Consider the following 24,402-nt stretch of genomic DNA (forward strand, 5'->3'; position numbering starts at 1 on the left):
TTTTTTTTTACTAAGAGCACAGTTTACACCCGTTGACATAAATCACTATGACCTGGATATAAGGCGCCCACGACAGAAAGTACTGATAGCTTGGTATACATAAATAAAGTCATTCAACAGACAAAAAGCTAAAACTGAAAAGAAAGAATTTAAAAGCTTTGGCTGAGTTATTTAAATGGTTCCTTGTCATGGATTGGTGTTTAAAGAAACACCTTTATGTTGAATGGCTTGGACAGAATCCTTAATATCTAGCAAAGTGACAAAATCTCCTAAATGGAGCTTTTACTTAAGAAGGTTTCAAAGAATGTACTTGATCATAAAATTCAACATTGTGACAAATTTTATTTATGACCACTTTTATTATTAAGTTGTATTGTTTCAACTAAGCAGCACATATTTGTAAAAGATGGACAGATAAATGAAATGCAATAAATTACATGATTAGACACTAACCAGACATGCGCTGAGTGATTCATATCTGGTTACTAGAAAACTAGTTCCATAATAACTGCATGACTATTTAATTTCTTTATTTGGATCCCCATGTTCTGAGTTCAAATGCTTTGGCAAAAAAAAACAAACAAAAAAAAAACATAATAATAATAAAATTAAAAAATAAATAAATAAAAACAGGTGTGGAAGAAAACTGAGGTTCTACACTGTCTTCTTAGTTGCTGAATGAGCTACATTACCTTCCTTCATTAAATCGACAAGACAGTTTGAGTCTTTTCTCTCTTTTCTTTTGCAAGTATGTGTTCATGATACTGCCTGGCCCCTACCATGCTAGATACTTTCTGGGAAGGTTGTTAGCTCCAGGTAAGAATCAGGAAATGGAATGTGGTCAGTTCCACAGAGTTCTGTACTGTTCCTGGTAAAACAGGGCAAAGTTATTTAGGAAACTGCAGGGAATGTAACAACAACAACAACAACAACAACAACAACAACAACAATAATAATAAACTTTGTATATTTAGTAAACAAAGTCAGCACCTTGCAATGACTTTATTTACTAAAGGCTTTTCAAGATAAAGCAAATTAATTAACTGCTACTTATGTAGCAGCAGCTAAAATCAGATGCTTCCCTTTTATCTTTTTAAAACTAATTTAGCTTTTGCTCAACTCACAGTAAAGATTTTATGACGTCATGACAAAGACAATGTACATGACTGACTCACACAAATGATTGGTAATGTAAAACAACATTTGCTTTATTGTTATGCAGACATTCAATCATTACAAAAACAAACACTAACTAAAACTGCTGAAAACTTTTAATAGTCTGATTGAATCTTAGACATTCACAAGAAATCTGGTAGCTTTTCTACATTTTGTCAGTTCATAGTCACTAATTTCGAGTGGGAAATAATCTACTCAGAGTACAGAGCTGATGAAGGAGGAAAGACGGAGAAGTTTGTGACCATGAAAAGAAAATGGAGGAAACAACAGAGACAAGCGATGACCTGTAAAAGACCAGGAAGCCTACAAAGCCCCACATCCCCTGGGTTTACTGTGACTGAAAAATGTCGAGCACTTTGCATTTCTTCCAAAGAGCTCAAAAATAAGTAATATTGTTGCATATTTTGCACAAAACATGTAAACCAATGTTTACAGTTTAAAAGCGTTTCAATGTTACTGAGCTCAGTCTACATATTATGCACTTCCCAGTGAATCATTTCCACATTTTCTCCTTTGAGAATCACATAGACTGAGCAGTCTGGATTAAGTGCAACAAACTCAGTTAATACACTGAACTTGGACCTTGATTTAAGACTTAAAACCATAAAATGAACTGCAACAACTTAAAATTAGAGCTGTTGCAGCTCATTTCATTGATGCGTTTCGATTATCAGCTGATCAGCACAACGCAGTGGTGTTTACAAATGAATATTAAACATCAGGTTCTCTATAGTAGTTCCATTGAGGGGGATGTAAAAACCGCTATGTGACAGAAAATAATTAAGAGACACTGCAATAAACTATATTTTGGCATTTTTGATGGCCAAAAAACAACAAACAGATTTTGTTGATGACGATTGAGTTGTAAAAGCAATAAAAGGGTAAAACATCCAAGAGAGGTGAACAGTTCTTACAAGCACTGTATACATCCAATAGAAATAAGAGATTTACCCTCCATGCTGAACCAGTTCATCCCTCCTTTTGCCCCACGATGGACAGAGTTAGAGGATGAACCTTCGGCCCGTTTGCCCTTGCATGCATTTGTTCAGCGCCTGGTTGCTCTCATTAAAGCTTGCTAATGCACTTGTAAAACAGTCAGCAGAAACGATAGATCACCGCATGGGGTAGAAACAAGGTGCTTGTGCGGTGGAGGAGGCGTGTGTTTGCAAGTGTGTGTATGTGCGGGTGGAGGGAGGGGGCCTATGAGAGGAAGTGTAAAAGTATTAGGGGGAAAAAGGGATGGGGTGAAACAGACAGGCAGGAGAAAGAAAGAGGGCATGTGAAAGAGGGGGAGAGGAGCGGAGAGGAGGAGAGCGAGGTGGTATCGGGTGGAGGTGGATGCTGGTCAGTGGAGATGTCGGTGGCCCATTAATCTTGGCCTCTTCCTGCCTAGTTATTGTGTATTTCTTTTGGCCAGAGATTGATTGTAGCAGGGGAAGATGAATTTGCTCGTGGACCTTCTTTTCTCTCTCACACCCTTTGTTTTTTTTTTTTGTTTTTTTTCCTAACTTCAGATGCTTGGCCAAGGTGATAATGCTCTCCGTCTCCATGCCTTGGTCCCCCTCCTCCTCTTATGCCCGCCACCCTCCCCTCTCCTGTGTTTTTCCCTTTCATTTATTTTAGATTACAATCATCATCTATTGCAGGTTGCAGAAAATGCGTTTGTATGGCCAATAAAAATGGAGATCCTGGTTTTGGACGCCACCGCCTGGGGGCTTGGAGCGGGGGAGTGGACAGTGGCCCAGCTGGACAAACTTGTAAGACAGAGGTATTTCCTAGCCAACACACACTAAGCTTCTCTCTTATTGTCATGAATTGTAAACATTTTCCAACAAACTGCCAGGTATGCAGGGAAATTCATTTTGCTCACAGTCAGAGATTTGTAGTAATCTCTGAGTGAACATGGACACTGTTAATGCATCTATCCAACAAAAACTTATTGCTTTCTTGAATTTGTCAAAGAAAAACATGGTTAAAACAGTGCTATGCTATTTACTACCTTGATTTGACAACAATTTTTATGGAAAAAATAGTTTCATCGAAATTCAACAAATCTCTTCTAAAGTCTTTCTCCTTGATTGAAGCTTACACTTGTGGTACAGGTAAATACACTCCAGTGCTGCTGGGGTCTCCCAGTAACCTACTGGGGTCTCCCCAGTTCCCTACCAGTTCCAGTTACCAGTTGGGAACTGGTAGTTCCCAAATTACCAGAGGTAATTTGCTGAGGCGTCAGGGATAGTTTCTGCATGGGAAGCTGAATTTGTAGTCATGCCAGTCATCAAAATAATTCAGCATATCTTGACCTCACCTGTCTCAGGCTGGTTTGAGGTGTTTTATGGCTGGTGCACAAAGACTGCTAACACCTTGAATACCAAGTAAGCCAAATATTGGACCACTGTGATATCTGGAAAGCCACATGGAGACCAACTCTTTTGTGTCGTGGACTTGTGGAAAGCAGAATAATGCCAAAAAATTGAAACCATGCAATTAACTTCTGTGTGGGGAAATGCCTGGCAGTGATGACTAATTGGGCTGGTTTAGGCAGACAGGAGAACACAAAGCAATAGTCAGCTCAGACAGGCCTCAATTTTGCTGGACAGCAGCTTCTCTTCTGGTTGTCCAAAAGCTCAGTTGCTTCATTGGGCAACCACAGGTGACAGCTTCTCAGTTTCTTGTTGTACCGAAGAAAACTCACTCATCAGTCATCAATGACTATAGACCTGTTGGCTTGACATCCCACGTCATGAAGGTCCTGGAGAGACTTCTGTTGACCCACCTGAGTAAGCAGACAAGCTCCTATCAGGAAGCTGTGAAATTGAAGACACCATCATAAACCTGCTTCAACAAACCCACTGTCATCTGGATGAAGCACGCAGCGCTGTGAGGATCATTTTCTTTGATTTATCCAGTGACGACTGTGGAACCTCTGGAGATGATGATGGAAATAAGGATTTTTATAAAATTATGGACAACTTTGGCCATCCTTTAGTCAGAGGCTTCATCGAATTCACTGTAATACAGACTGCTACAAGAGATCATAAAGTTGTTTGTCATTCCAACATGTTGAATTCATAACTATTCTGTAAAATCTCCAAACACAATTTTCCCAAAATGTCACATATGTAACCGCTCCCAAGTAGGAGGGGCTTGTCTCTCCAACACCTGAATAAGACTCTGACCTCTCCTCTGATTGGCTGACAGATGATGAGCGCTAGCATCATGACTGATTTATGAATATATATTATGTATTTACATCCGTCGCTGCCATGATTTTTAATGACTTGTCAAGTGAACAAGCTCAATGACGTGGTTTTTATTTCTTAGTTAATGGAAACACCACAATTGCAAAATTGTATTTTGTCAACTTTAGCAGATCAAAAGGTTTTGCATCCATTTATAATGGAAAGTTTCCAAGTGATCCATCCTGTTCTGCAGCTCAAAAAATAAAAAAATAAAAAAAATAAATTATAGCCAGACTAGACTATTTTGTCTGGACAACTAACTAGTTTGTTCCAGTAAACAAAGTTTTACTTTGAACCATTTAATTCACCAAAAGGAAGAATAAAATATTTATGTAGATTTTCTCTACTTTATAACAATATTACATACAATAGTACTGAGAAACAGCTACTGTATGTGATTTGTACAGTATGAAAAAAATCATCAATTAAAGCTGCTTACACGGCTAACTGGCCTGTGATACCTCAGTGATCCCAGGCTTGTGTTACTGTTGTATCAGTGCCAGAGCTGCAGCAGTGTATTCCCTGGCCTGAATGCCACTTAACCCAATGACCTTGGTATGGGCAGACATATGCTTCAGGCCACCGGGATGTTCTGATCTCACACAAATACACACTTGGCACATTCAGACATTTGAGAGCCGTTCCTGCCTGAATGGTAGCAGAATACTCAACAACTGAGAAGAAACTATTGTAATAACAGCAATCTTTGTACTTTTAAATTGATTTCATATTATATATGCTTTTTTTTTATTTTCTGAAGTTTTCACTGTTTTGTGAAATAAATAATAGATAAAAAAGAAGGTAAAGTTTCATCTGGGGTGTCTCATCTTTTCTCATTTCAAACAGCGACACAATGTTCCCAGTAATTGACTTACTTCTACATATCTACTTATTTTGCCAAAAAATGAAATTAACTGACATAAAAGCTCAAATCTTGCGCATGCTTATCAAGTCAACATGAATAAAAAATTAAAATGACAAAACATTTGAATGGAAAGAAAAGATATTTAAGACTTTTGAGCATTACATTTACAGAAATATTTAGCATTTTCATTGCTGACTCTTCATTGCTTTTGCACCTGTTGACAAGTTGGATTCAAACGTCTGGGCCAAGTCCTGACTAACAGTGACCCGTTCTTCTCTAGGTAGGGCACAATTACACTTTATTACCTTCCATTTGTCCACCTATTTTTTGAAAACTCATTATTGGTTCTCCATGGAAGTTCTCTCCCGCCTCTCTCCCGGAATGTTAGCTGGAGATAGGCACCAGCAGCCCTCCTGACCCCACTAGGGACAAGGGTGTTATAAAATGGATGGATGGTTCTCCATGGAGTTAAAATCTTGGGAATTAGCCACAGTTTCAAAGAGTCTGTGTTCTGATCTGATCCACATTCATTTTCATATTTGTCGTCCAACACAAGAGGCTGGGAAACAAAGTCCTCAGCAGATTATAGCGGGATCGCTGGAAGGAGCAGATGTTTGAAAATATGAAGCACAAATCGAGAAGCTTCACAGTCATCACTTTGAATGTAAGTGGAAATGACTGAACACTTTTCTTAGGTGGTGACTGTTGCAATGAAAAAAAAACAAGAAACAAAACAAATGGTCTTTAACGGAAATCAGTCTGGTTAGATTAGTGGAATAGATTTACGATTTACCTCTCATTGTGATAACTGTCATATACTGAGGTGGTTGTTTTTGTGTCAGGGTTTAAATGGAGAGAGAAGTTCATGGAAATCTCCTATATAAACATCAAATCTTACCAGGGAGTTTTGTTCTAGTTTCTGGTCCATCTTCTGGCACACTTTGAAGAAGTCAAAAATAGCCTATAAGTACCTTTTCAGCAAGACATAGGAGCTCAATTTAACAGAATGATTCTTTAATATTATTGATAAAGTATTTTAATTAAATTATTTCACTCACAGCAAGACATTTCTCCCATGTTATAAGTGGAAAAATCTGCCAATTGAACACAAACTATCATCAGTACTAAGGAATCATTGACTTAAACCAAGTTCATCTGTCTTGCTGAAAAGTTACTTATCAGTTGGTTTTGTTGTATTTCTAGTATATAAAGACATTTTCTGTCTAGAAACTACACAAAAAACACCTGGTAAGATTTTGGGGTTTTGCAGTGTTTGCTGCAAGTTCACATGCTTCATCACTCTGCATTATTATGAAGAAGCAATGAAAACTGTCAAGACTGGATTTACCCGAGATTTTTTTTGTTGTGTTTCAGTTTGTCTGCCAAATATTTGTTCATCAGTATTTAGTAGTTGAACTAATAATTGCCCGTGCTCTTCAGTGATTTATTGATGAAAGTTTGTATACATGTGGGGTCATTCTTCTGTGCCAAAACTTTCTGATTCTTAAACGCAACATACGCCGACCAAACTTTGAAAGTCACACATGCTTGGATGAGACACATACCTCCGCTATTTTTTCTCTCCTGACATTCGTGTGTATGCGTTTGTGCATGGAGGGGTGTGTGTGTGTGAGTACCGTTGACCTTTCTGCAACGTTGCCCCGTATTCACTGGTTGTCAGCACAGTCTCTGTCCCAGACCATCCGTCTCTGCCACCAGTCAGTCCTCCAACCAATCCTCTGCCGTCCCATTAACACCAGCACGCATGCACATACGTACATGTACGGCACACACACCGCCAGTGTACACTCTCCTCACACACACACCCGCACGCAGGGGTGCACACACACGCACGCAGTCACAGACACAGACTCAATCCTCTGTTGTCCCATTAGCCCGGGATAAGGTGCTCTGCTTTCCTTTGAGCCTGGGCTCATCCTGGCTAGCCAGGGGGATCATTAAGGCCTTGCAGTGGATGCAGAAACACACACACACACCCCTCCACCCGCCCCCACTTCCTCACACGCACCTGCACACACACACGTATGCCGGAGCTGTACCAAACATGCTGGAGGAGTCCAGGTGGCCTGTTGTTATTTATAACAAAAGGAACAGCGCAGCAGAACCGGCTGACATCAGGTCCGTGTGGACCTGTGTGTACCTGAACGTTGTTTTTCACTCAATCTACTGTTTGCGAGTGTGTGAGGAAAAAAGGAGTTCACTGAAGGACAGCTCAAAGTGTCTGTCCGACACAAGCCCCCTCTCCTCACCCCCAGACAGTGGTCTACCAGGACCGCTGGACCAGATGTTGGCTCCGGAGCAAGAGCAAGATTGATTGGTTTAATTGCTCTCTGGTGTCACTATATTTAATGTCAACTTTTAAAGGATGTTTGCTCTCCCTGCTTTCTCTTCTTGCATCCAGCTTATTTTTATCTGGGTCCCCGAGAGGTGTGTCATGTTTTCTGATCAGTGGAGTGTGTGAAGATGGGTATGTACAAGTTACCCTAACATCTGTTCAACATATCCCGGAGATTAAGGCGTTTATGGGCCTTCAGAATTCATAGCATTGTGTTCTTTTAAGATGTCTCTGCTTTTAAGCCATTCCTTCCATTTTTCTTTAGATTTTGGAATTATCTGTCTGCATTACATATGCTGTATGTAGCTTTTATGAAAATTATGGTTTTTGCACATTGGTTAAAAGTGTCACAAAGATGTCAGACATATGATCTATGACAAAAAATCAAATTCATCCACCTCCTCCCAGTGCTCCTATTGCCATCTGCAGAAAAGACCTGATCCCAGCCAGAAACAGCCAATCAGAGCCAAGAGGAAGGTCTTAGTGCTGTCAATCAAGGTCATGCATGTGCGGCACAGTGACTATGCTACCTAGCTTGAGCATTCAAAACAGACTTGTGATTGATTGTGGGATGTCAACATAACTGACAGCGCCGTGTGATTGGTTGTTTCTGACAGAGCGGTGTATTTTTGCACAAAGAGGAGCTCAATTTTTTCACAGATTTTCTGTCTGATACTGTTCTGTCACAACAAAGAGACAGTTTTACCAAATATGTAAAAAAAAACAAACAAAGAAAACATATTTTTAATAAAAGGTATATTCTGCAGCTTTTACAGATTAAACAGTGTGTGTTGAGTGAGCAGATTAAAACTATATTGAGGATGTTTTACTTTTAACACTTTGACTTTAAAACTGATTCTGAGATCAAGTTTTGATGAGACCCTTTTGTGTTTGGTTTAAAGGAACAAAAAAGTAATAAGAAACTAACTGGTTGAAAAGAATTTATATTTTCCACTGTTGGATCTTAAGAAGATAATAAAGCTACAAAATGTAAAAAAAAAAATATATATATATATAGAAATGGGAGTGAAACCAGAAATATTGAGCAAGCATTAATCTCTTAAGCTTTGACAATTTCATAAATCTTCCCTTCTTTAAAATTGACATTTACATGTACCAATGGTCTTGTCCCAGAGTTAGTGAGCAGAGTGATCTTAAAGGCCAGCAGCACTGGAGTTGGAACTAGAGGAGCAAATCTCTAGTTCAATGGAGACAGCAAACCTGCAAAATCTCAATCATCAAGGTTCCTTCTCATTGATATGGGTAACAGTTTATCATCAGCAATAAAAATATTTACATATTTTAAAGGTTTTCATTCACAGATGGAACAATGGCTGAAATAAAAACAAATGTTTTTACCAGTCTATATTGTTGGGGAGCATGTGTCTCTGATGTGCATTTTTATGTATTTTCTGTTAATAGCTGCAGTATTTCAGCATACATGTGTGTTGGGAATTTCTAAGTTTGCTGTTTTTTTATGTTTTTTATGTTTTTTTTTTTAAGTTCCAACTGATATCTGGGTTTGCAAATCAGCCTGTGGCTCTGGAACCTTCATACAAAACAATGGTATCTTTGTTATATTTTGTAATATGATTTGGTGTTCTGTCCTTGATTAACAAACTGAATTGAAATTGAATTCAATTCAATGCAAACAACCATTGAACTGAAGCAGGTTGTTTATCAGTTCATGAGGCTTCTTGAGCTTGGACCCAGTAAGACAGAAACTGCTGAAGAGATTCTGAGAGTTATGGATCAACAAGCGAAGCAGTAGACTCCAAAACATTTCACAGGCCCTGAGCCGGAGGATCCAACTGGACGATCCTTGGCTAATTTAAACTGGTCACTGGAGCCAGCTGCAGTCCCACAACCATCAGGTGGCATCGGAAAGAGAAAGGCTTTATGAACAAAAAAAAAACTTCTTCAAAAGCCTTTTGTGTCCTTCAGCAGCTAAAAACTGTCCACTTGGAGTCTGAACATCAATGGAGTTTTTTTTTTAGGTTGCTTTATAGGTAAATGTCATATTTGGTCTGAGATTTGCCAAATAATACATTTATTATTTCAGGTATTGGTGTTGTGCTTTCTTTTGATTTCCTGACAGAGCTCCCCGCCACATGAGCCATTTCACTTTTAATGGCCTCTAGACAAATTTAATCAGAGATTTAAACTGAACTTCCATCCATCCATCCATCTTCTTCCGCTTATCCGAGGTCGGGTCGCGGGGGTAGCAGCTTCAGAAGGGAGGCCCAGACTTCCCTCTCCCCGGCCACTTCTTCCAGCTCTTCCGGGGGAATCCCGAGGCGTTCCCAGGCCAGCCGAGAGACATAGTCCCTCCAGCGTGTCCTGGGTCTTCCCCAGGGCCTCCTCCCGGTGGGACGTGCCCGGAACACCTCACCAGGGAGGCGTCCAGGAGGCATCCTGACCAGATGCCCAAGCCACCTCAACTGGCTCCTCTCGATGTGAAGGAGCAGCGGCTCTACTCTGAGTCCCTCCCGGATGACTGAGCTTCTCACCCTATCTCTAAGGGAGAGCCCAGCCACCCTACGGAGAAAACCCATTTCGGCCGCTTGTATCCGCGATCTCGTTCTTTCGGTCATGACCCAAAGCTCATGACCATAGATGAGGGTGGGAACGTAGATCGACCGGTAAATCGAGAGCTTCGCTTTTTGGCTCAGCTCTCTCTTCACCACGACGGACCAGTACAGCGCCCGCTTGACAGCAGACGCTGCGCCAATCCGCCTGTCGATCTCCCGCTCCCTTCTTCCCCCATTCGTGAACAAGATCCCGAGATACTTAAACTCCTCCACTTGGGGCAGGACACCCCCCCTGACCCGGAGAAGGCACTCTACCCTTTTCCGGCTCAAGACCATGGCCTCGGATTTGGAGGCACTGATCCCCATCCCGGCCGCTTCACACTCGGCTGCGAACCGATCCAGCGAGAGCTGCAGATCACGATCTGATGAAGCCAAAAGGACCACATCGTCTGCGAAAAGCAGAGATGAGATCCTGAGGCCACCAAATCGGATCCCCTCAACACCTTGGCTGCGCCTAGAAATTCTGTCCATGAAAGTGATGAACAGAATCGGTGACAAAGGGCAGCCCTGGCGGAGTCCAACTCTCACCGGAAACGAGCCCGACTTACTGCCGGCAATGCGGACCAGACTCTGACACCGGTCATACAGGGACCTGACAGCCCGTATCAAAGGGCCCGGTACCCCATACTCCCGGAGAACCCCCCACAGGGCTCCCCGAGGGACACGGTCGAACGCCTTCTCCAAGTCCACAAAACACATGTAGACTGGTTGGGCGAACTCCCATGCACCCTCCAGGACCCTGCTGAGGGTGTAGAGCTGGTCCAGTGTTCCACGACCAGGACGAAAACCACACTGCTCTTCCTGAATCCGAGGTTCGACTATCCGACGGACCCTCCTCTCCAGGACCCCTGAATAGACCTTGCCAGGGAGGCTTAAGAGTGTGACCCCTCTATAATTGGAGCACACCCTCCGGTCCCCCTTTTTGAACAGGGGGACCACCACCCCAGTCTGCCAATCCAGGGGAACTGCCCCCGATGTCCATGCGATATTGCAAAGTCGCATCAACCAACACAACCCTACAACATCCAGAGCCTTAAGGAACTCTGGGCGGATCTCATCCACCCCCGGGGCCTTGCCACCGAGGAGCTTTTTAACCACCTCGGCGACCTCGCCCCCAGAGATTGGAGAGCCCAACCCAGAGTCCCCAGGCTCCGCTTCCTCAGTGGAAGGCATGTTGGTGGGATTGAGGAGGTCTTCGAAGTACTCTGCCCACCGGCCCACAACGTCCCGAGTAGAGGTCAGCAGCACACCATCCCCACTATAAACAGTGTTGGTGCTGCACCGCTTCCCCCCCCTGAGACGCCGGATGGTGGACCAGAATCGCCTCGAAGCCGTGCGGAAGTCTTTCTCCATGGCCTCTCCAAACTCCTCCCACACCCGAGTTTTTGCCTCAGCAACCGCCCGAGCCGCATGCCGCTTCGCCCGCCGGTACCCATCAGCTGCTTCCGGAGTCCCACAGGCCAAAAAGGCTCGATAGGACTCCTTCTTCAGCCTGACGGCATCCCTCACCGAAGGTGTCCACCAATGGGTTCGAGGGTTGCCGCCGCGACAGGCACCGACAACCTTGCGGCCACAGCTCCGATCGGCCACCTCGACAATGGAGGCACGGAACACGGTCCACTCAGACTCCATGTCCCCCACCTCCCCCGGGACGTGTTCGAAGTTTTGCCGGAGATGGGAGTTAAAGCTCCGTCTCACAGGGGATTCCGCCAGACGTTCCCAGCAGACCCTCACAACACGTTTGGGCCTGCCAGGTCTGACCGGCTTTCGCCCCCGCCACCGGAGCCAACTCACCACCAGGTAGTGGTCAGTGGACAGCTCCGCACCTCTCTTCACCCGAGTGTCCAAGACATACGGCCGCAGATCCGATGAAACGATGACAAAGTCGATCATCGAACTGCGGCCTAGGGTGTCCTGGTGCCAAGTGCACATATGGACACCCTTATGCTTGAACATGGTGTTCGTTATGGACAATCCATGGCGAGCACAGAAGTCCAGCAACAGAACACCGCTCGAGTTCAGGTCGGGTGGGCCGTTCCTCCCAACCACGCCCCTCCAGGTCTCACTGTCGTTGCCCACGTGAGCGTTGAAGTCCCCCAGCAGAACAAGGGAGTCCCCAGGAGGAGCACTCTCCAGTACCCCCTCTAAGGACTCCAAAAAGGGTGGGTAATCTGAACTGTCGTTCGGCCCGTAAGCACAAACGACAGTCAGAACCCGTCCCCCCACCCGTAGGCGGAGGGATCCTACCCTCTCGTTCACCGGGGTAAACCCCAACGTACAGGCGCCGAGATGGGGAGCAACAAGTATGCCCACTCCTGCCCGACGTCTCTCTCCCTGGGCAACTCCAGAGTGGAAGTATGTCCAGCCCCTCTCAAGGAGACTGGTTCCAGAACCAGAGCCATGCGTCGAGGTGAGACCGACTATTTCTAGCCGGAACCTCTCGACCTCACGCACTAGCTCCGGCTCCTTCCCCACCAGAGAGGTGACATTCCACGTCCCAAGAGCCAGTTTCTGCAACCGAGGATCGGACCGCCAGGGTCCCCTCCCTTGGCCGCCACCCATCACACAGTGCACCCGACCCCTTTGGCCCCTCCCACGGGTGGTGGGCCCATGGGAGGGGGGGCCCATGTTTCCTCTTCGGGCTGAGCCCGGCCGGGCTCCATGGGTAAAAGCCCGGCCACCAGACGCTCGCCATCGTGCCCCCCCTCCAGGCCTGGCTCCAGAGTGGGGCCCCGGTGACCCGCGTCCGGGCGAGGGAACACCAAGTCCAAGGTTTTCCTTCGTCATTGGGGTCTTCGGGCTGCACTTTGTCTGGTCCCTCACCTAGGACCTGTCTGCCTTGGGTGACCCTACCAGGGGCATGAAGCCCCAGACAGCATAGCTCCTAGGATCATTGGGGCACTCAAACCCCTCCACCACGATAAGGTGGCAGCCCATGGAGGAGTTAAACTTAAACTGAACTTAAGATTCCTAAACTGGTTCTAGTTAAGTACTAAACTGTTATGTAGTTATTATTATTATTTTATTTTTTACCAAATTAATAAAGACAGGAAAGTATGGTTTGAAGAGTCTGTTTTTAGTGTGCATTCATCTCTAATATCGTGCTCCTCTCCCCATCGGTCACTCTGGTGAGAAAAGAGGGACGAAAAAAGGAGAGCGAGAAGGGAGGCATACACCAGGCAATTAATTGTGTGACCGGTTGGTGAAGTAGAACGACAGAGAGAGTAAGAGTGAGAAAAAGGAAGGGAGTGAAAGAATAATAAAGTGTCCATAGCGGGCATTAATCTCCCTCACACAGCAAGTGTGTCAGCGGAGGCTAGCTGGTGACTAATGCCACGTTTTGCATGCCGTAGTAACAGAAAAGAGCTTTCTCACCAGGAAGCAACACATCAAGGATTAACTGCTGGTGTGACTGGAAGATGGACATGAGGGCAGAACTGCCAAGGGACACAAGGAATGGAAAATAAACGTATTAATAGTACAATAATGGAGAATCAGGGCTGGTACCAGTGTACAGATGGGACAGGGAGTTACTGGTTGAGTTTTGGTTGCATTTTAATGTCCCAATGACATTAAATCAGCTGTTTCTCTGCTTCATGTAAGTTTCCTTTTTGGTTTATTAAATGTAGATTGGACATTATCTGACACTGGTGTGTTGCCTGTAGGTCCTACCAAAGCCTCTTCAATGTGACAGAAGGAGCCAGCCAGGTGAACCCTTCTTTTATTTGATTGCTTTGTTCCTGCGAAGGTCTGAAATAAACCTAAACTTGAACCTTCTTTCGAGTCATCCAGATATTTTACTGGTCTTTTTGAGGAGGTAGAGTGGAACCGTCCAGTTTTTCAGTGATCGACAGTGTCGCAGCTCGTTGGTAAGACAAAGCAGCCGCTCATCAGCCTGCAGCATCCCCAGTTCCACAGTCTGCCTCTGCAGTCGAAGGATCAGTTCCTGCTTCTGCCACTAGTGTGGTTCTCACACCAGTGGCAGCATTGTTGGCTCTTCTCATGGCTAGTACTGCTGGAGATCGTTTTCCATTGTAGAGTCTGACTCTCTTGGTCCATCATCTCAGCCCAGCCTGCCTGGTCTTGATTTCCACACCACAGAAGTCCAACAGGCTCCTGCTCTTCTGGTCGACACCATGGGTTCCAGTCTGCAGAGCTTCATCATGGATCCCAGTCGTCAGATTAATCCTGAGTCGTCCTCAGAGCCAGAGCCCTTCCTGTGGGTCAATACTTCTCTGTTCAACTCTTTCTCTGCTCAAACTATGAATTATGGTTAACAATATGTGTATTTTTTTTAATCGAGTCTGTTGTTCAAAAAAAAATTAAACTTAAAATTTAAGTTTTGCAATTTTCTTTTCTTCCTAACTGCTCTTACAGTAGTGAGGCATTACTTCACCACAAACACAAAATGGTTTGGCCGTCAAAACAACTTCTGCATTCAGTTCAGTGTTTTCCAGGCACAGAGTGCCACTTTAAGCACAATTAAGCAACTACGTTAACTTCAACTATTATAAAAAGTACTGTATATATCAAATATTACTTAGAAATTTGACTTCCTAATTTAGCACCTTGAAATTGGGCTTCTGTCTTTTTAAAAACTCCTGCTTTTACTGAAACTTCGCCTTCAGGAAGTCATCACAACACAGCTCCTCTGTTAACCCTTTAGCAATGTTTTTACCGGCGTGGCACTGAGAAGTACTTTGCATGATGAGCTTAGCAGATGTGCAGCTCCACCAGGTGTTTGCTAACTGCTGCTAGCTAGTCTGAAGGAGCTGAGTGGAGGAGTCGTAGAGCCAGGCGGAAACTTGGAAAGTGCAGCTTTGAGGAGGAGCTGCACCTTGGGCATTCTGCATGGCTGAATAGTTGCCATGGAGATTCAAACATGCATGAAAGAATTGAGTCAACACTCAATATTACTATTAAAACAACTCTTTAATGCCTGCTGTTAGACTCTTTTTAAAACAACACGAGTCTGATTTTGAAGTCTGCAATCATTCTTGATTTTTGCCAAAGAAGACGAGGAGATTTTTCTCTGCTGAACTCACAATGACTTTATGAGTTATTGTTTTCCTTGGCGGACCAAGCAAAAGGGAGAGGAAATGAAACTAGAGAGTCTTGATCCCCATATATGACCTCTTACTCAGAGACATGCACACAAACTCACATGGTCACAAGCTCCTGAGATTCCATCAGCTGGATGATAACCTGACTTTAAGCCTTTGCCCTAAGCAAACACCTGGTCATGTGCTGTGTATTAAAGCTGAAGGTGTGGTAATGGAGGCTATTGATGAATTATACTGGCAAGGTAAGTAAAGGTCATAGCACAACTTAAGGAGTTGCTTTAGGAACTTGTTAAGGTCAACCAACATGGATGACTCAGAGGGGCATACAACTGCAAAAGTCAGAGATGTTGAGGTCTGATGGAAGACAAAGGGAGAAAATAAGCTAGAAAAATTTACAACGTATTTCCAGTGCTCTTCCATTACCTCACCATGCATTTGACTGTAGAGAACACATTTGAACTTTTAGATGTACATGTACCACTGCTGAGGAATCAAAGCTTTATTTAGAAAGTTTCTGTCATCAAATCAGTCACAGAGAGAAAGAGAGGTTGTGAAACAACTGTCTTTAGTGAACATGAACGTGTTTAGAAGTTCAAACTCCAAAAAAAAGTGTTACGTTATTATTCTAGTAGGAGGTAGTGTGGTTCCTGAACATCTCACTTAGCTAACTCCACTAGTTTATGAATTTGAAGGTGGAACACAGAGAGGTTTACTGTGAGAATAACCACATCCAGATAAATAGAAAACTGCATAAGTAGTTTCCAGGATTTGTTACAGCTTCACTGTTGTCCACTATGTCATGGAAAGTTCTTTTTGTATTTCCCTTAAAAATAATTAATACCTGAATATCTTCTTATTACAACAAAAAATAACCCAAATATCAGCATTTTTTTCAACAGTGTGAGAATCATGGTTCTAAATGGCTTTAACCAAAATTCAATACTTAAACATCAACCGCTGTCTAGTTATTTAGGAGCTAAAATAACTTGTTGGTGGAGAAGCATTATTTTAATCACTACCAGGAGGAAAGACCATGAGTTTGAGGCAGAAATGCAAAATGTCTCACTGTCCATCTTTTCTCTTGTCATTTGAAATCTGCTCACCAGGGAAGCCTGAGAAATTAGGGAGAAACATGTTTTACTGGCAAAAAAAATAAAGTTTTAGACAGTTATAATTGCTGTTATTATTGTAGTTTTTCTTTTAGAGGAGTGATTGTTTGGAAAACAATATCCTCTTGGCCTTTTAATAATGGAATGATGGGCATCCGCCCTGTGTCAGTATGTGTGTGTCTAAAGAGTGGCCCTATTGATCATAGCCAATGAAGGGACATAAGGACAGGGCTGGCCATGGACATACCAAATGCTGGGCTTCTCTCCGTCCTCCTCACCACCGCTCAGGCCAGCACAGGGCCATTTGTCAAAGTTTTATCTGATTCCAGAGGTATTGGATCTATCAGTCACTGGCTATGAGAGAGGAGATTGACCTACTCCATGGGCATTTTTCTAAATTAGACCTAGCTCATCCAGAAGCGCAATAGTCTGCTATTATACTATAAGTGACAAAAGCATCATCTCATTAAAGCTGTATGTAACACTGGAACTTGTCAGTAAGCACAGTTTTTGTGTGAAGCTGAAATTTTGAGATGTGTAAGAAATGTTAAGGTGGCGTCCCTGAAGACTAAGTGGTTTCTTCCCCCTCCCGGGGTTTTAGATTGCCTTCTGGACTGACAAAGCACCTGCCAGGGATTCATCAACAATCCCATCCATCTGTCCATCAGCGTGGCGGTCCACTCGGTCATCAACAGGTAATGCCTAGTGGCCCGGCAGGCTGCCTGATAATGAAAGATAGGAAAACATCACACACTCTGTCACCCAGTGTTAAGGCCCGTATGTATCCCACTTAACTCAAAGCATGCATCTCATACGTTGCCTTCTCTGCATGAAGCCCTTTTTCTTTCTTCCCGTTTCATTTTTTCCTATGATTCAGATGCAGTTACCATATTTGTCAACACATCTTCAATAGATGACTTTTATATATTAAGAACAGTACATATATGTTGAAACTGTCACTATGTTGTGACAGCTTGAAAGGAGAAAAAATGATTCTCCTCTGCCTTCTCCCAGTGCTAACCAGAAATAACCAATGAGAGCCAGGAGGTGTGTCTTAGCGCTGTCAATCACTTTCTCCCCTTGCGCTCTGCTACACTGCAGATATCAGAGTGTGTCATAAATGCCAACACTAACTAGCATGGGCACCGACGATGGCGAATAAATAGTCTTCTTGTAACAGTCGGTTGTTTCTCCGGAATAAGAACATTGAGACAAAAGTACCTGAGAATGCCTGACATTGGTAAGCCCCTCCTCCTGGTTCTGATTGGCTGTTTTTGGTCAGGAGCAGTGAGTGCATTTCTTCAGACGGTAGTAGCACAGGGAGGAGGTGGAGGACATCAATCTTTCCACAGATTATCTGTGGTAACATGGTGACAGTTTTAACAAATATGTAAAAAAAAAAACTTTTCTAATAAAAGTTACATACAGCGTCTTTAAGTCAAGAGGTGGGATTCCTACATTTTCTTTTCTTTTTTTTGGTTAAAATCAAGAATTACTGGCTTGTATTTTTTGTTTTGTTTTTAGTTTAAAGTTCAGTAGTTGAGCTAACGAGCAAGCATTCGGATACATACACCTAAATTGGCTGACTATCTTTAGCTTGCTGGCAGACAGAAACGGTTAATTGCCACTTAATTAGTTGTTTTACCCAGCATGCTTTGACCCTCTTGGGACAGGTCTCTCATTAAAGGCAAAGTTTCGTTGAGGATGCTCAGGAACATTTTGTGAAGAAAAACACAATTATCCGCATTTAGATGCATACGGTTTAGAATAGGTGTTAATTTTTCCAGACTTCACAGCTAACCCCTTGGAGGGATCAGAGGCTGTAATTTTGGCCTTCTGCTCTCAGAATTTAGTTTTCTGGTTCACAGATGAAGGCACAATATGGTCACTCATTATGTTTCACGTCTTAACAGAACTTGCCATTTTAACTCAACTTATTCGGCTTTGCGCAAATTCATCAAGCTTTAAGAAGATTCTGCAATAGTAACTTTCCTCTTTAGTTTTAAATTTAGAGTAGTTCAAATTGATGTCATGGTGGTTGCATTTGTGATTTTCAGTGATGCCCAGAAGCCCCGAAGAGCCCCCTCCGGTAACAGTTCGGAGCCAGTGAACATCCCTCGCTCTGGCTCAGCACCCTCCTGGCTCCATCAATATGCCCCCAAGTTTTGACAACAAGCCAAGACACACATACATGCTATTACACTTCCCTATCAATAGGACCTGGAACCACAGACATTAGGGTGATTGAGCTTGCTGGCAGGAAGACAAGCCGTTTTCCTTCGTAAACTTTTCCCCCTGCCTTATCAGTCACACTTCAAACTGGCAAGTCGGACACCCTGGATCTGAAAACTTCCAGTCAACGCTTTTAATTCGGCTCGGTTCGATGCCCTTCTCCCTCCGTCCTTGTCTAACTGTGAATCAGTTTCCACTGACTAACAGCAAAAAAAGGCAGAGATGTGTGGCTTCCACCATACAAATATCGGCAGTGTGTCATCAGAATGAATGAACCGCTCTTGCATCGCAACTGCCAACTTGTCAGCTGCGAGCTGGAATGCATGACTGACACCCCCTGACTGGTTGATTTAATATAGAGAGATGGAGGGAAAGAGGATGGTTGTCTGCCTTCCATGAGATCTGCTACAGTGGGAGGTGGAGGGAGAGGTGTAAGTCTATTTGTCGAAGACGTGAAGCGCTAACTCTCTAGGTATGGGCCCGTATGCCTTGTTAGGGGAAAGGAAATTCTTTTCGAAAAAAGGGGAGTTAGCATGCACTTTGTTATCGCTTCACCCTTGCAGTTCCTGACAAATTGACTCAATCAGTCATCAGATGGTCTAGAAGAAGATGTTTCAAAAGGCGTTGTCAAAACAAAATCTACAAACTTCTGAGCAAATCTGAGATTCATTTGCACAAAAATCCAGTGTTACTAATGTAGCCTGTTGTTTGGGCACACACACACACACACACACACACACGCCCACCCACACCCACACCCACGCACACCCCCCCCACACACAAATTTATACTTTTATCAACTCGCTGCTTAGCTAAAGAAAGCAAAGACTGCATCTGGAGAACATTTTGCTCTGCTTTGCTCGATTTCTTTCTTCCAAATTGCACACACATTTCCCCATAATGATAAAGTGAAATAATTGGTTGGAAATGTCAGATGGTAACACTTTATTTGACGAGTTGTGAGTAAGACTGTCATGACACCCTCATGAACATGACATAACACCTGTCATGAACATGAGTAAGTCTTCATGAATATTTATGACTGTTGTCATAAAGTGTCATTCAGTAAATCATGACACTTTTATTACAAAGTTGGCATTATTGAAAATGTCTTTGTTGTGACAACTTGACATTAAGCAAGAAATCATGATCTGACATGAATTTGTTATAAAAGTCTTACTGATTAAACTTTAGATTTAATAACATGAAGCTACATAATTTTTAAAAAGTTCCTGTTGAATGAACAGACTCATACCTGCTACATTTACAAAGATACAGATTTGCTGAGGTCCGAGTCTCTTAAGAGCATCCCCTGGGGGAAACGCCTCTGCTGGGTAAACTTTCACTTCCTGTTTCCACATTACTTCCTGTTTGTCCTCCCAGTTAGTCACCTTCCTGTCTGTTTCATTACCTGGACGCTAATTCACCTTCTGCATTCTTATTATTGTAAATAAAACTCCTTCCCTGGTTTGTGGTCTGAGTTCTGTAACTTCATCCATTTCAAATACATGAGGGAGTGTTGTTTTTGTGTGCAGAAGTTCAAGAGATTTGAATCATTTTCACTCAAATTTTTAAAATAAAACAGACTGCATTTATCTTATGATGTTACATAACAAAATACAAACAGATGGATTATGTCAGTGTGAATGCTTGCTTTGATTTCAGAATCTCTCCCAGTATCATGAGTTCCTAAGCCAGCGGCGTGTCAGCATGACGCGGCCTCAGCTTCTTCTTGGCTGAGTGAGGCTCCATCTTATTCCGCTTTAAAAAAAACAACTGCTGTGCTGCTGGATGGTGACAGGCCAAAGAGAAATGCGCTCTGTTTCAGCATGTAATTTCATGTTACTGAGATTTCAACATTATTGCTCCCCCCCTTTTATCCCCTCCCTCCTTCTTGTGCTCCAATTTAGAGATAGATCAATATCCAGCTTTGTTTATCAAAGTGACAGCTCCTGGATATTGCATTTTGCATTTTTATGTTTTCTTTTTCTTTATAAGTGCGTATTAAAACATAATATATCTGGAGTCTTAGCTTTATGGGCTGACAAAGGGTGGGGAGTCGCTGTTAATAGCGTAAAACAGTTGAGGAATGGCGGCCGCTCCCGTTTGCACACCCGTTGCAGTAAATATCCATCACACACATCAGCATCAGTGTTCGCCTAATGAAGACACTCTCCTCTGGCAAGTGTCGTCGATAACAGACACAAACCGCTGAGGAATTTCAGTAGGGGGGGTTTGCATATGTAAGTGCACACATCGATATGAGTGTGACACTCAAGTCCCAAATCATGCATTATTTGCAAAGCAACCGTAAAGAAATGACAATGGCAACCCCGCGCATACAAATCAAGGCCCATTACCCATTTCAGGCTGTCAGTTAGCATGCTGCCCGTGAAGGGAGACTTGGCCGAGGGGAGTCATATTCAAGGTCCTGATAAATGCTTTGGCAGATTCCCCTTGTGAGTGATGGAGCGCTAACCCCGTTTAGCTTCTTTAATATACTCGTATTAGCATAAATAAATAACAGCAGTGTCCAAGCGCAGCAAATATTTGATTGCGCCTCCGTAGTGGGTTGGTATGTTCTGTCACACAATGCCACCACTGCTCTCCTGGTGTCACAGCGTGGACAGACTGACATTGATCTTTATCACCTGCTCCCTAAATCAATAATAAAGCCCCAGAGAAAGTGGCATAGAAAGAAAGAGAGCCAAGGTGGTAATGATGACAATGGATGTGTGTGTGTGGGGTGTGTGTGCGTTGTTTATGTGCTGTTTCAGTGTTTCAATGCCAATCTACTCTCCCTCTTTTGGACTTGTTTATACAGCACAAAGCTCAAATTACATGATAGACATCAATTGCATTTTGTTACCATCAGTAAGCCAAGACTTTAGCATGACCAGAAGGAATTAGGAGCTACTTTTAACACAACTTCTTAGGCCCAAAACACACTGCTGCCATCTGACTTTACACACTCTGATCAGATCTTTACATGACACACAGTCTCTGTCACCACAGTCCCTAAGCAGACCAACAAACACTCCAGAGCAAATGTTCACCAGAAATCCCACCAGTGGAAACACAAGTTGGTCCTGCAGTGAACTCAGAGATACTCCAACAACAAACAGGAACCTACTCACTGCTTCTGTTTTTCAGAAACACCTGTTACTTTATTTCAACATATATGGCTTAGTCAAACCATATATTTTTGTTTCATTAGGTATTCTATTAAAAAGATATGCATTTTATGAAAAGTTATAACTAATGTACAAAAAAGAACTGCATTCTTCCCCTGTATGCAGTTCTGGAATTTAATACCAACTGATGTTATATTTAATGCTAGTAAAAATTTGAACGACAGAAAAAACATTTTAGTGAACAACCTAACTTCCTGGTTGTGAACTGAACATTTTACACTAGAGTTAATTATGTGATTATATCAAATTTACACATATTCTGCCATGTTTGATTGTTTTTGTTTGTATTCAATTTCTAAAAACTGTTTTTGTGATGTGATGAAGTGATGTGTGGACCAGTGTAAGAACAGCAGCAGGAGCACATCAACAACTCATTTAGGAGGTTTCCTGAAGAGCTTTCTCTCTTCAGGTCAGGATTTGTTGTTCGATGATATGAAAGACACTTTGCAAAAGTTATCAAGATGAAATCACTGCTCAACGACAAGAACACAAAGGCCCGTTTACATTTTTCAAATGTAGCTGACTTTAAACGACACACAGAAGAGTGTACCATATTCTGATTACTGTCTCGCAGACTTTCTGCTCAATCTGCCTTTCCTGTTCGCAACTCAGACTATTTACCTGATCATCTTAAGATTCAGTACAAAATGATAACTCACTTTCCTATAGAGAAAGCAGAGCAGAGGAGTGGTGAATGTGTGCCAGCAGTGTGTCACCACAGTTCCTGCTCTCCTTGGTTACGTCACTTTTATGGAGTTCCCTTCACTTTGTGGTCCAACGAGCGAAACAATCCCTGGTAAATAAACAATTTCCTCTTTTTCATTATATAAACTCAAAGGATTCCAGTCTGGCAAGGAAATCCTGGGAAACCACCTCTACGGGGTAAACCAATACCTCCTGGTTCCTTTAGCAGTCACTCATCACTCTCCGCTTTGCAGAGTCTGACCTGAAAGCCGCCCTGAGAAACAGGATCCAGAACACACTTAGATTACTGTGCAATAGAAATAGGTAACTTTATCTAGTATCTCACAGCCAGGACAAGAAATCACTTCATTCTATTGCTATATACAACAACAAAGTAAAAGGCAAAGTTTATCAGATAAAAGTTTTACAAATTTACAGTTTATGTCAAAGGTCACAGCAACACTTTGCTATAAAAACACACAGTATGGACAAAGAGGTACACCAACGCCATTAAAGTGCCAGTGTGACAGCTGCATACTAAATAGCCAATTAAAGGTGTGAATGTATGCGTTCTCATACCAAATAATTACTCATAATAATGAATGCAAACGCTGCGAGGCGGCTGGCCACATGTGAGGAGTCTGTGTATTGTTTGGCGTGTAGTATGTTTTGTGTGTATGTTTCCACTGAATATGTTCAACAATTACAAAAAATAAAAAATAAAAAATAATCAGGGTACAAACTTTTAAATCTAGATAAATTGTGTTATTTTTTATCACCAACATAATACAATTAATAATGGTATTTCTCAGTCCTCAAATAAATAAAAAAAAAAACAAGTGTAAAATAATATTAACATATTTTAATATCTGTTGACTTTCCTCATTCGGACATCCTACATAATATAAATTCTGTGTTATAATTGGTTAGACACGCTGAGATTTATCAGTTCAGTAAATTATGAACCCACAGATTCATATGCAGTGGAAGAACTTCAGCTTTCCCACATTTCCATCTGTTCTTCCTCTCTTGAATTAGGTCACCATTTAAATCAGTCTGCCACAGATGTTTTTTGGAAATGTTCAGAACATCCACCGTATGAGAGTCACAGCTCTCACAAGTTGTGTACTGCAAATATGAAGGACTGCTACAGAATTATTGCAATTACAAATTAAGTATTGCAGCAGAAAGCTGATACTACTCACCTCAGGATACTGAATCCTTGACACTGAAACCTATTCCATCACCTTCTATCTGATTAACTCAATGAATAACAACCTGAACAAAACACATTCTAATATCCTTTCAAAGTGGTAAGTCGATCCTTTTTATAGACATAAAGAAATGATGGCAGTAACTTTGTTCCTTTATATAACACATAACTTCCCTGAATTTCTCATATTTAGACCTATGTTACACTAATTTATTAAACCATCTGCATAGCAAGACAGACATCCATAGTTATGTTTCCATCCAAATGTCATGAAAATTTCGAGCAAACTTTTAAAAAGAAAAAAAATAAATCATATTAAGCATGTTTCTACCTACTGGTGTGGAGTGAATCCACCAGGCTATGCAAAGCGTAGTTTTGTCATAATTTACAGAAATAAAACTTGAAAAACATAGTTAGGTCTGTGTGAAATCCATTATATAAAATGTTTCAGCTAGGGATGTGAGTTGCTGAAATAAATTAAAGCTTCAGTAGTATTCCCATTTATTGAATAGGAGAGCATGCTAAATCATCAGAAATTATAACTGCTCATAACTCTAAACATCAGTGAATGATCATGATGATCTAACCCTAACCCAAATCCTATCGTTTCCTTGAAACAAGTTGAAGTTTGGATTTCCTCTCGTTTTTCCTCTTTAGGATAAAAAGCTTAGAATTCA

General features: G+C 42.4%; 1 long non-coding RNA gene across 1 annotated transcript; it reads right to left on the reverse strand.

Moving 5' to 3' along the window:
• Nucleotides 1-16,287: 16,287 nt before the first annotated feature.
• LOC114142706 (uncharacterized) lies at nt 16,288-17,270 on the reverse strand. The gene is made up of 3 exons (XR_003595097.1): nt 17,198-17,270; nt 17,029-17,124; nt 16,288-16,405 (listed from the first exon to the last, which is right to left on the reverse strand). It is a non-coding gene; the product is annotated as an uncharacterized LOC114142706 (long non-coding RNA).
• Between the last annotated feature and the right edge of the window lie 7,132 nt (nt 17,271-24,402).

The sequence above is a fragment of the Xiphophorus couchianus genome, chromosome 4 (genome assembly GCF_001444195.1).
Source record: "Xiphophorus couchianus chromosome 4, X_couchianus-1.0, whole genome shotgun sequence".
NCBI classification, from domain to species: Eukaryota; Metazoa; Chordata; class Actinopteri; order Cyprinodontiformes; family Poeciliidae; genus Xiphophorus; species Xiphophorus couchianus.